We start from the raw sequence: 14,366 nt of genomic DNA on the forward strand, positions 1-14,366 counted from the left end.
CGGGTGGGTGCGGGGTGCGCGCCGCCTCTGCACCGCCCCGCGGGGCCCCCGGCGGCGCCTCGCCGCCCGCGAGAAGGGCCGCGTCTTGCCAGCCCGCTGCCAGCGGCGAGCGGCGGCCCCGGACAAAAATAACCCTGGAAAGCGACGCCGGGAATCGCGGTCCCCTGCCAGGGCTGTAACCGGAGGCAGGCGGGCGGGCAGGGCGAGCAGGCGCGGCACACTTGCTCGGCGGGATCACGGTCTGTCAGCGCCTCGCCCGACCCCACCGACCCCCGCCGGGCTCGGGAGCAGCACGGACCACCCCGCCGCCTCTTCCCGCCCTACCGCCTCCCAGGTGACGGCAGGGGCAGCGCCTGCCGCAGCGGGCAGCCGGTCAGGCCCCAGCCTGGGCAGGAGCGGGACTGGTGCTGTCCCGTGTGAGGCAATACAAGCATGAGCAAGCTCTTCCACTACTAAACCTTATGCAAGGGGAACCGATTTTGAATTTTCTTTATTGTTTTTTACTATACCAGCAAGTTTCTGTAGGAAGAGTGTGGCCCGATCATGCTGGTTTCTGTCCAGGCTTCCTCCCAGTAAGGCTGAGCAACCCTCTGAAGGTGCTTTTCCCTTTGAAAAACTGTAAGGTATTTCATAGGGATGTGGTGAGGCCAAGTTCATTGACGTTTATATTCACTCTGCTTAGATTAAATGCAGAGGTGATGGCACTGGCAATTGCGAGGATGCCTGACATTTTCCAGTATAAAGGTTGTGTTTACAGACGCTTATGGCTGTCAAATACCAGCTGAATTTTTCCCCCCAAATGCTTGTTTCACACTGGGCCCACACAACAGTGTATTTTACCAGGACAACTCTGTTGGCTGGAGAGATGGAAAAAGTAGTCATGTAACCTAGATGTCATTATGATGCTTAAGAAACCCCCGGTGTTGACCTGCACCTGAGCAGACAGAAATAGTTTTGTAAGGCATAATTCAAGTCTGTATGAAGGAGTCTGCGCATAAACTGCTGAGCAGCACGATGGAGTGCCACGGCTCAACAACATCAGCTGTGTAACAGCAGGTGGCCAGGCAAACATGGGGTGAAGTGCCTTTGTTTGTTTCATAGACTAAGAGTTCATTAAGAGCCAGTGAGAGTCACCTGATGAATGGTAACCAGAGGAACTCAGTCGTGGTTTTGAGCCCTGTCTCCGCAGACTCTTTAGTGGCTTGTAGCAGATAGAGTAACATGACTGTTAGCTACTCACACATCCTTTTGGCAGTGACTGCTGCCTTCGCAGTAGAACGCTATACATGCTGTGGTAGGCAAGGCCCAACAGTTTAATCTAAATAGACTAATCCACTGAAGCCAATACAGGAATTCTGTATACTCTATATACTGCCATATACTCTGACAAGAGGGCCAGAGCAGATACGGGGAATCAGTAATCTCAGCTTTCTCTTTTGTTAGACGGTCCTAGTCTGTAGCTATATTTGTGGCTTCCTGTACTGATTCAAAATGCTTTTTAAATAACAAAAGGAAAATTCTGCAGTATGGAAATGCCGGTTCTCACATCTGTAATGTAAAGATGAGGTTGTTATGCCTTAAACAGTTTTGGGCACTGTCAGTAATGAAGCCACAACATATAGTCTGAATTAGTGAGAGCTAAAATGGAATCAGATAACTGCTGTCTACCACAGCAAGTACTCAACAAGGAAACAGCAACAAAGGTCAAAAGCACTGGAAGAGCAGATGGTAAGTTCCAAGTGCCAAATAAAGGAAAACATCATGACCAAAGTAAGAAACTAAGGGTGTTCAAAATAGAGAACTGGATAGGGAAAATGCGTTCGGCATTTGGAAGAAAATGCTAAGTTTGAATCAGTTTTAAAAACTGCAAACGCTGACATTTCCAAAATACACATTTAAGAGGGACAAGCAGCAGCAATTTTCCAGAAGAGTTTGTCTTCACCTGTATCATTTGCATAAACAGTGCTGAAGAATAAACAAAAGAATTTCACTGTCTGAGCACCACCTTGACTGACCCTACCAGGAATGTAATGGAGTTGTAAAGATCACTGTACATTTTTTAGTTCACTCTAGGCTCTGCTTGACGTAAATCCAAGCAAAAGTTTATGTGACCCCTGTTTTCCTCTAATACATTGGAAAACTCATTTTCCCAAAGCCATGCTGTTTCATGAGAAGCTCAAGTTTTGTTGCAAATAAAAAAAAACACCACAACAAAAAACCCCACCAGCCTTCACAGTAGCAGTGCAAAGCATAAAAAGGTTGATGTAGGGAGCCTGAACATTCTAATGCAAAAGATGAAGAAAAGGACAATGTTTTACTTGTTTAAATACATGCTTCAGTTTTCTAGTACCTGGATTAGCATTGTGTTGATACAGTTATGCATGGAGAAGGTTTTCAGATTCTCCTTTATAGCAATGCAAGTCCCACAAGCAATTCTGCTCTCAGCAGGTCTCTTTGGAAAGTGGAGGTCGCTGAAAATTGCCAATATTGTAGTACATTAAGTGGTTACTGCTACATATCTCTGACAAAGGAATAACTATCAATATGGGTTATATTAAAAGCCTGGAATGCCTTCTTGGAAAACAACAGCTAAATATATTTGTAGTATTACCATAGTGTGTTGTGAGTTAGTTTTTGAAAGGTTGTTGAAATAAAAAACAACTTAATGGAGTGGTAGGATACATGTTAAATTTGTTCCATTTCCAAGTAAAGCAATTAGCTGTCTGACTGCCAATTTTGCAAGCTGGGTTTGACATACACTATCTAGGTCAGGAACGTTTTCAACCCTTACTTTGATTCTTAAAGCTTTTTAATTACTGAGCCTTAAGGTGTTTACCATAATTTGTCTCATGCAATTGACTGAGGCAATATTAATTACATTAAGAATTATCATTTTTTGTGTTTCCTCAGCATTTTTTTACCAGCATTGTACTGGTGCCTTTCTGTGTCCCTTTCAGTCATTTTTTTTTTCATACTCTGAGCTGAGCACTGGGTTGTTATCTGTGTTGACTCAAAGGAAAGAAATTAGTCCCACAGCAACAGAATCCCTCTGTAGCCGCACTCTAATTCAGTTGACCTGGTGACCAGAAGTGTCCCATCTGCAAGATGCAGGAACTACTAATGAATCTTCTAAAAGGTAGATTATAGAAGTCTGTCTCAGCTCTGATTTACTGCTCATATGCAAGAAATTGCTGTAGACCCGAAACTTACTTTCTGTTAAGGAAAGATCTTTTGTGTCTTGCAAACATTGCAGCAGAACTATACCTGCACCATTACCTAAGCAAGTATTGCTCCTTCACTATTGCACTACCAAGTTCACCATTCAGTGCTAGTATAAAACCCTAATTTTAGGCAGAAACACATTTTTTACAGTTGTTTCATGCTATATGTGTTTGTAATAGAAATGTGGAAACTCATAATTAATTCAGCCATTCCCCATGGTGCCATACTTTGCAGTTCAAACTCTCATTCTGCCACTGAACTGCATTTTCCAATTACTCTTGTAATTGCTGTTCCAATTACTACTTGTAGTGCAGTTATTGGTTGAAGAACAGCATACCAGTAGTGTTATTATGAGATGAGGAATGTTTACCTCAGCTATTGAAAAAAAGAGGTTTTCAGACAAGTTCTAAAATACAATGTTGGCCTGTCAAAAACATTTGAATAAAATTACTAATTTCAGTTAATATATTGTTTTGCTAATAAAAGCAAAAATGTTTTTAAAACTCAGTGCTTGAGGTATTTCCTACTTGTGAATATTTTATTTTCTTTGACTTGCAATGACTTTCTTTCAAAATGTAAATTACTTGGGAGTTAAAAAAAATTGAAAAGAGAAAATAAAATTGAACATTTTTTGGCATTTTGACTGACTTGAGCTGTCTTGTCTTTCAGTTCACGAAGGAAAGGTTTTCTATGTAAGCCTTGCTATAATGTTTAGAAAAGGGAGAGAAAGTGTATTTTATACTCTTATAGAAACATTAATTCCCTTGCAGCAGAGCTTTATTGAGAAGTAGTATTTGTGACCTGGTGGATACCACAATTCAGTTAGGTTCTCAAAATTAATCACCAGAAAATATTATATTTCACTACAGGTGTATGTCTCTAATTACTGTGAAACAGGGCAATTGTTCTAAGGAACATTTTCCTACAAATTTACATGCAAATTGATTTACAAAGCCCAAACACGAAAAATTCCCTGAAAACATAATTCTTATGCGTGACAACTGATTTACTGTTGTGTCAGCCACTCATGATGTGTAAGCTGGGTCTAACTGGCAAAATTGCCTGTTACAACCCGCAAATCAGGAAGAAACAAGGAAGGAAGGGACTGAGGAAGAAAGGAAGGAAGTTTGCCAATCGTTAACCTAACAGAGAAAGCAACCTTTTTAAAAAGAGCATTCCTCAAGATGCCCACAGACACAGCTGTGGAAAGTTTATTCATACAGTTCTGTGCGTAGCAGGGGAAATCAAGATAAATATCCATCTCAAAACTCTAACAGTATATCTACTCAGATTAGTGCTTTGAATAGCTTAGAATTAATAGCGTTTTTTCATTTTCCAGCATTACTGGCAGACCAGTCCCATTGTTCTTGTTTTCAACAAGTAATTCCATACAAATACTCAGGCAAGTGCATTGAATGCTAGGCTAAGAGGTGTTAGCAAGGGTATGAACAACAGGTCCCTCATGTGGTCGTTCTTGCCAGCGTGGGGAAGCAGCAGAATCTGAACATGGACACAAGCGTCTTTGTCCCCTCTCTAGTGCCGTCACATTCAGTTCAGCAGCTCCATTGCTGGTTTAGCCTCCGCTGCCAGGACTGGAACGAGCAGGGGAAGCAGCTGACACTTTAATTCTCCTATCGCCTTAACAGCAGCTTGGAATGTGACTCACCAGCACTGGAGAGGAAACAAAATGCAATTCCTGGGAGTCTATGTCAGCCTTCTCTCCAGTCCTGAAGGGGGGTATTGCAGTGTTTCTCCTCTGAATATGTTGCCTCACTACCAAGGGCACCATTCTACTTATTTACACAGCTTTCTTAGACCTGTCACCTGTTACGCACTCCTTGTAGTTTAAGGGAAATAATAACAGCTGTTTAAAGTCTTACTCCACATGCAAGGTTTGTTAAATGGCCATGTAGACTGAAAGAGGCATTGCTGTGCAGCAGCTTTTGCTGGATGTCTGAAATCCAGAGTACAGTGGATATGCTTCTGCAAGAATTACAGCTTCTCATTAGGCAGCCTGTCTAGACTAGCACAGGGGGAACACAGGGTGTAATAAATGCTGCATTGATAAAAATGCCTTAAGTAGTACATTATTTGAGTTCTTGTCAGTGTTGTTCAGTAACCTTTGTTAAACAGCTGCTAGATTCAGTCATTGAAATCAGCTGTAAAATTTGTACAGTTCTTTGGACACCAATATTAGGAGTTAGGACATCAGCAGGGGGCATCTTCTGGTAAGGAAGTCTGCATTTTTCACTTGAGTTCATGTTGGGATTTATATACAGATGTGATTTCTTATATATATATATATATTTTTCTTTTTCTGAGTGGAAATTAAAAATAAATTGATACCAGAAAGTTCAGGGTAGAACAATGAAACCTCAGCACATGAAATGTTTGTTGCTGTCATTTAATTAAGTACAGATGGGGAAGTAACATGACTCAAGGGTGGAAAAGAGCTACAGTGGGAATGAAAGCGAAAGGCTAGGGTCAGGAAAGAGCTACAACGTTCTCTCTCATGGGAGGATAAGGCAGTTGGAGAGGACCCTCTGCAGTACAATTCCCTCCTACTATCCCATAAATATGCTTCAATATACTTAATGCCCAGAATGAATGACGCAGAAATGCAATCCCAAAAAACCAAAGATGTCTGACATGTACCCTGTGTGAATTCTCCACAAAATCTGGAAATATACTTAACCCATCTAAAATACTGACATTATCAAATAATAACATTTTGTAATTAGCTACTTAAATTCCTGCTCAGGAAGTGGCAGATCCTCTGAGTCCTACAGAAACTCCATGTGGAATTGCTGGACATAGAAGGATGCTTCACATCCTTAGTTTTGCCCACTGTCAAGAGCTTCATACTTTTTTCTAACTGCAAATAAGTAATTTAATTTATCTTACTATATGTAAAATGAAGTGTGCGGTCACCACAGTCTTGCTAGACTGTGTGATGGAGATAGATACATCCTTTCCAAGAAGCTGTTTGTACTGCCAAGTAAGTACTGTGTCATCAAGGCCTGATTTAGCGGGAGCTTATTCCATATACACTGTGGAAGCCTTACATTTCCATTTATGGCTATTTACCAGTTATGTCACTGGTTAAGAGTGGAAACTTTATCCATGTGATTGATACGCTGGCACATGATATACAGGAATAAAACACAAGTCAGTCCTACTTCCACAGAGCTGCAAATTTCAGGTCTGATTTTCAGAGGTGCTAGAAATAGGTACTACTACTGCACCCAATGAGAGTGACACAAAACTACGCCCTCTGGGCTGTAACGCTCAAGTGACATCATGTTCTATAAACATGATAAAATATGCCTTTTGACAGATACTGACAAATGACTGGCCTTTTCCATGTGGTCACCCACTAGTTAACTGCAGAACCCTGGCATAAAAATTACCTCATGGTCTAAAGTCCACTCCTTACAGGCTAGAACATCTCTATGTATGCTCATGCTTTTCAGTGGTGGAATTACTAAGTAAAATGAAAATCTCAGCTGAGGCATGATGGTTTGATCCTGGGAACTTGGCAGTGATAATACAGAAGTAATACACTCTCAAATGTCCCCTGGCTGTCTATCTGACAGATCCAGCGATGCAAGGTAGTGAAAGTAACAGAGAATGCTGGGCTTCTTGCCATACTAACAGATTGGTACACGAAGCAGAGACTGAATTTATAGTGCAGATCTACTGACCATTCACTTACAAAGTCTGGGATTTTTTAACATTAAGTCAAAACATACACAAAGTTTAAAAACAGAGCAGGAAATGTTCCCCTGATGCCCCTTCTGGTAATAAACAGAATGAAGATCCACGCTCACCATAATGATCGTTTGGTACAGGGATTCCTTGTCTTATATATACTGGCTTCTACAACAATATATCATGGTGGAAAAAGCAAAATGTCATCACCCCTGCTTTGAGTCACAGTGTCTCTGACAAGGACCCAAGACAAAAACTATTCAGGAATACAATAGAATGGAAGAAGGCAGTGGCACGAAAAAACAGCTCCTTCAAGGGGGGGGGGGGGGGGGGAGAGGAGGAGGGCAAAGGTAGGGGAATTTTAATAGCAGATTTCCTTCTGAGCTTTTAGGGAAATCACAATATATTGAAGTCCATTGGTTCACTGAAAAAGTTCACTGGCCTTTAAGACCTAGGGATTAAAAAGCCCTATTTTTAGAAAGGATCCCACGCAGAATTCCAGTGATTCCTTTTTAAGTGTCAATATCATGGTTTTGATCACTTTGCATAATTGCTGAAAGATTTCCTGCATTAGATTTTGCCCCCATTGGAAAACACATTGTTAACTTCACACTTCTCTGCCTGCTGTTTCTGGCCCTGCCATTTGGGGAAATACTACTGGGCAAAGCACTTGCAAATTTTTCTCTTTTTAAGAGTCCCCTTCTCATCTCAAGGGTCAAGTAATTTTTCAGCACATGTGCTCCAAATTCTAGCTGAAAATTTGAATTTTCTAGGAAACTCATTTTATCTTTCGACTATAGCTGAGGAAAAGTAAAAAGTTCTTACAGAAATATGTTGTGTCTGCTAAGCAGCATATCCATATTCAAGTGGATCTGATTGTTTCTTTGGCCACCACTGAGGTCAGATGATAGACAGAAAAGCAGTATTTTAGATTGATACAAGCAATACAGAAAGAACCACTGACTTTAAGATTCAGAAAAACGTCACACAAAGTGAGTCAAAGGCATAATTTCAGGATGTCCCCAAACATCTGTGCGTGAGCCCCGATTTCCGGCCAGAACCTCAGGCAGTTGCAGGTGCCACCCTCAGTGTGGAAAGCGGTCGAGCAGCGCCTCCTGCTGCTGCATGGCTGGTCTGTATTAAAGTCTGGTCTCTATTAAAGTCTGGTCTTCATTGAAGTCTGCTCTTCGTTAAAGTCTGGTCTTCATTGAAGTCTGGTCTTCGAGCGTCCGGCCGCAGGAGAAGTCTGATTTATTTTTCCGTTCTGTGGTCTGCCATATCCTCTGGCTCATCTCTGAGAATCTCGCTCTGGGTTCTCATGACCTGCAAGCCAGGAAGGGTGCTTAGTTAGGGGTATCCGCCTGGATGTATGACTTTGGGCACTTGTAATTTAGGCAAACTTGCCGTTCACCTTTGGTGTGCCTTCTGCTTGTGGCGTTGCCTGAGGTAAATCCAGGACAATTTCAGAATTTCCCCCTTAGATCCTGTGAAAGTGTAAGTGGAACAAAGATCCGATGCGCTCTGGAAAACCAGTGTAGCTGTACTTGGCTGTTGCTGTAGAAAGTTATCTAAACTAAAATGAAGTATCAATTGCAGGCATTAAGTAAGGCATTTCCTCTGAGTAGGGAAACTCAGAGACACTGAGTTAATGGATTTTTTATCCATGCGTTGGTTGAGGTCTTTGCTTTAAAAAAATTACTCTGTCATGGAACTGGCTTGAAAAAACGGCTTTTTTAGACCACAATGCTTGTGGAGAAGTAACATGCAACTTTATTTCTTTACTCTAGAATTACAAGTTCCTTATCAGAGATGGCTCCCCTTGCACAGAAGCAAAGGGTTGTTTATACCTACCACTTTTACTGAGGATGCTGGTTTGACTGGCTGTTGTTGGTCTTTTGCCTGTCAAGTTTTACTTTGAATCAGTTTTTGTCAGTGATGCTATTTCCCTACCAGCCTCTCCCATGGGTACATGATTAACCAGCAAACACCCTACCAAAGTGGTGGCTTCCTGATGTTTCTGAACCTTCATTTTTAGCTTTTCTCCAGTGTGGAAGCTAAGCCTGCCTTAACATTTAAGTAATTCTTCTGGAGCGGTCTTGGTTCAAAACTTACAAGCTTGTCTTTCAGCTCTCCTAAGATCACAGTCAAGTGGAAAGGGATGGAAGCATACTTGGAAAACATATGACAATGTAATTTTCTCCTTTTTAATGCACATTGTTATAACACAGATGATAGTTAAAATGAGGTTCACAGAAACTCGGAAGTTTGTCTTTGTGGATCCCACACAATTTCTTCTTAGTGTCAGAATTCTCTTAGGTTTAAAAGAAAGAGGAAAGCATACAGCAGGAAAAAAAATCCGACTATGATTTTAGACTGAACCACAGGAAAAGAATATAGGCCTTTTAGTACTCATAAATCCTCTCCTTTACTACCTAGAAAAGAGCATAAAAACGTGATCAGATATAGAATTTCCCAGGAGAAAACTAAAATCGCATTGTTGCAGAGCTAATAGTTGCTAAAATAAATGTTACCACTAGATGACAGCAAATACTCGGTTTTGTGACGTTTGCTCTCCTATGAGAGACTCAATTACCAAAAAAGATGCAGGCAAAGAAATCACGAATTAAGGGCCGAGCTGGGATAAATCCCCAGTCGGAGACAAATTCTGTTCCTCTGGAGACAACAGCAGAGCTCTTCATGGAGTAAAATTCAGTTACAGGGTTGTAAATTCTTTGTTGCAGCCCAAGCAGCATGCTGCTTTACAGTCCTAACTTGGAAGAGTTGCCCTTTGTGGTGGTATCAGGCTTTCTGATGTCCTTGTTTGCAAACCAAACTCCAGAAGCTGACAGGTTTGATTTTTACTCATCCTCCTTCAGTTCATCTGAGGAAGATGCTGATCCCACAGGGATGTTTTCAGGAAAAAAAAAAGAGTAGCAGAATTTTTATAGAGAAGCAAAACAAATGTTACAATTAAGAAATTTTGTTTATTCAGTCTATTATTTATGAGCAACATGATGTAGTTGAATATGTGCTCAGCGCGGGGGAGGAGGGGGGCTAGAGGTGACCTTTAAAGGTCCCTTCCAACCCAAACTGTGATTCTATAATTCTACAGTTCTGTAACTGTCCTCCTAGAAAATACAGTTATAATGTCATGTCAACGCGGCCTTTGTTTAAACAACAAAAGGAATAAGGAAGGGCTTCTTGTGAGGTAGACACAGTTCTGGCAACAAGAAGAACGAGACACAAAGATACAGCCTTCTCTACTTGCCTTCTGCAAAAAAGGGTATGATGTCCCTAGCAGAGGAAAGCCAGCCCATAAGGCAATTTATAAACTAGGAAAGTTCATTCTGAGGAAAGCGGAGCAAATTAACCCAAGCAAGTTTGCCCCACACTTGGATATCTGAAGAATAGTTTCCTAATAAAACTTAAGTAAAAATGGGTATTTTTAAAGTCTTTAAACTCAGATTCCACCCACCTCCCCAAAGTCTGCTGTCATATATGAAGGTAGCCACACCTCAGCCCTGTTAACTAACCAGACAACAGCTAAAATAAGGAACTTATGCATAGTAACATGTAGATAACTTTAAAAGGTCCTGTATGTGACTTTCCTGGAAAATATCATAAAGGAAAATACAGAAACGTGTAAGTGAAATGAAGTTTGAACCCTCAAGGACTTGTGAAGGATTAAAAAAAAAAAAAAAAAAAAAAAAAGAAACATTTGCTGTATAACAGCCTATAGTTTAAAAATAATTTAATACTATATTATTATTAATAATGTTATATAATAATATTTCATAAAAATTAGTTTTAAAAAACAACGGTTATCAGGGTTCATATAAAACCACTGGCCTTTCCACTGCCTCTGTTGCATCACAGGTACAGTCAGCACAATAAACTGAAGTATTTTTCTGTGTATGTGAGTGCCAGTTATAAAACACATGCTCCTGATACAAGACAAACCAACGTTTGCTTTCACCCATGGTGCAATATAATACATCTTTATCTGACTGTCCCACATGTTAAACACAGCCCTACCATTGCCTTTACCATGTTAGCTAAATCGGCAGAATCTAACATACTCCCACTTCAAAATGCAGCTGACATGTTAAAGGTCCAGATAAGGAAGTATATACATTTAAAAATCCTAGATACCAGGAATCTGTTCTCATTTTTTTACCTTTAAACCCAGTTTTATCTAGATCTGCACTGTTTTAATTCACCACAAGTCAATTGTTTATAGCAGTAGGATCCCAGTGCTAAGCCTGTGCCCCATCTCTTATCACCCCACGCCTGTACTCCTTTACACAACATTGTTGTCTCCACTTCTCAAGGCCACATATACTGTATCAATCATCTCCATGCTGAATCATTACATTACAGCCATAAATACCTCATTCTACACAGAATGGTGGCTTGTTGCCGCTAGCTCTAAAAAAATCTATGGTAGTAACATACAAGGATAAAAAAGTAAAACTAATTAGCAATAGACACCTCAGTGGTTAGATAAACTGCTGTCACAGATAAACCAAGTAACACAGACTAAGGATCAGCCAGACCAGGCATGTCGAACCTCAGCCCTAAGGCCCTGCACACTCAGTACAAAACTGCCCATGGCAGTGCCATACTGCAGGGTGACATGGATAGACGCAAGACTTGGCCATCTTGTGCATAATGCGAGCCCAAGTTTTAGCTGACCTACTTACTGCCTTTGATGTCAGCAGCATCCTGCACTTTGCTGCGGTGAAACGAGGGTCACGCAGTGGCCCCCAACTTGCATTTAACCACTTCAGCTCCAGGGCTGCAGGGAGCTGGGGGCCTGCCTCAGCTTTAACAGGAATTTGTAGTCCTATTGACATGAAGCCCTTGTATAGGACTTCTCACGGGGGGTTGCCACTGGTTTAGTTGACATACGACTCCCCATGGTGTGATCCCCAATGGGAGGCGAGTCGAGTTCCTCCCACTGTTGTCCCCTTTCCACCACAGGTGACAAATCCATGCACTCCATCCCAGTCACACCAGGCTTGTACTCCTTTATTCTTAACTATGACCTGTTGACAGAGGGTGTTTCTTGGGGTGCAGAAGCAGCAGACTGGCATCCCGGTAGCCCCTCCCTACCCATGCTGACCCCATCTATTTCAGCTGAACTGCCAATCATCTGGTATCACCTTCCTCCAAGATATTCCTCCCCCCACCTTTCCTTGCTGTGGACACGTACACATCCTATGGATATGTTCCTATATTGCACTGTAGCACAAATCCTCCTCAAGTTTTCACCCATACAGCTGCACTGTAGGTTTTTGTGCTGCCTCAGGGATAATGTTTCATCACCTAAAATCACCAGCAGTGGGTAGAGTGCTTGAATCCCCTCTGAGCAATGGCCCCAGCCCAGCATCCCTGCCCATGCTGCCAGCAGCCCTTTGCCACAGGAAGCTTTGTGAGGATTTACACCCAAGAATAGTAGGGCAATCCTGTTTATTTTGCCCTTCCAGTTGCCATCATCTCTATTGATACCCAGTACTGTAAAGGGGTGTGTAGAGAGGACAGGCCCTGTAGACTAGCAAGCAAAAATACCATCTTCGAAAGCACTGGATGCTTCACAGTGGTCTTGTTCCCAGTTCCACACACAGTTTTTTCTTCAGCAAATTGCACTCACAGGAATACGAACACCCTGGTACATGTGACTCTAAACCCCATAGAACCCAGGCAAAGTCCAAACCACCTTTTTTTCATCTTATCCGAAAGAGCCAGAAGGTGTTGTGTATCTGCTGTAATAGCCCCTGGCAGTTTTCCACCCTTCCGTCCATCAAGTATCTGAAAACAGTTTGGCAAAGAGAATGGAAGAAGACAAGGCAAAGGAGATATCCTGAGAGTCAGCAAGGACAGAAATGTTTGCACTGTCACTGGGATCCATGGAAATACACAGGAGACAAGAAACAGATGTGCACACTGACTGAAGCTTCTTTGATGCTACTGCTGCAAGCAGTGCAGGGAAGTCCTAGGGAGGAAGAATAATAGCAACAGGAGACATATAGACAATGCCCAGATGCAGGTGCCCCATTATAGAAACAAAGAAACTCCAGTCTACCAGCGGTTCGCATGGGAATTTTGGAGTATGTGGTCGGTGAGAAAATATAAAAAATAATTACCTAAGCTATGACAAACAGCAAATGTTTAGCCATCTATGGCTTATCTGCCTCGTGGCTGAAGCTCTTGTTAAATCTCTGAACTTTTTTCAAATGGAAAATGAATGATCAGTTGGGCACTTCAGACACTAATGTTTCTAAACAGTTCTTCAATTATACGAGGCATTTATAAGATAGAAGGTATCTGACTGCTTTCTGTAAGACAAACGGAAATACAAGCAGCAACAAATAAAAATGTATTATCTGCAATTTTGCATTTACACAACATTTGTAACTCAATCCCTAACACGGAAGGCAATTACTTGACTAATTTTCATGCAGGACTAAATGTCATTTACGCAATCCAAAACATGTATCATTAGAATATGTATTAGTTTTCAAAAAAATGAGGAGATGCAATTGCTAAGGGAAACAGTCACAACATCACTCAACAATACACCCATCTTAATCAAATGAGACACCAGGTCCTGGCAGTGACAGATTAGCAATGTCTCCTCCCTCTCCTCTTTGGAAACAAACTCCAAACTCATTTATGATGGCAGGAGCAAAAAAGAAGTTTTTTAGGACTGCTGATAAGGGAATGGCCTCCTTTGTCTCCTTTTCATTTTGATGCACCTCTCTTACTAAAGCAAATGTCAGGTATGTGACAACATACTTCTAGTACTGAAACAAATTCCTACTTATCCAGACACAGCAGCATCCATGTGGCACTACAGCTAAAAGTCTGTTCTTCAAATCTGCTACATGCCCTAGAATTGTTCTGAAATGTTTTTTATTCCATCTTATCCTTTTATATTCATTCACTTTGCATTAACTCAGCTGTAGTCAACAAATCTCTCTAAAGCTTAGAGGTGAACAGTGGCTATCAGAGAAGGTACAGGGCAGGAAACTCAGCTCTAAACTGTAGAAGTAACAAGCAGAGATAGAAGCTTCAAACTAAATTTTCAAAACAGCATTCAGAAGCAGCGTCAGAGAACTCCATTAACAAATCACACAGGGCAGCCTAGACAACAGACTGAGAATGTAGTGCTGCCAGGCCCCAAAACCCAGAACCGGCAGGGTCATGGCCTAGAAAATCTATGAGTACAGCTTCATCTTTCAACACTTGGCTATGGGAGTGAACACTGCACTCACAGCTATTATACAGACAGTATATATTCCATGTTGTCTCCAGTATTAAGAATTTTTAGTTTCATTTATACAACAGGTTTAGTATTTCTGCTGGTTTAGTGGTACCTGAGATGGATGTACGCATTCAAAAAAAAAACAACAAACCACAAAGTAAGTCCA

The sequence above is a fragment of the Pezoporus occidentalis genome, unplaced genomic scaffold, assembly GCF_034315485.1.
Source record: "Pezoporus occidentalis ecotype Australia unplaced genomic scaffold, CSIRO_AGI_Poc_V1 ctg16, whole genome shotgun sequence".
NCBI classification, from domain to species: Eukaryota; Metazoa; Chordata; class Aves; order Psittaciformes; family Psittacidae; genus Pezoporus; species Pezoporus occidentalis.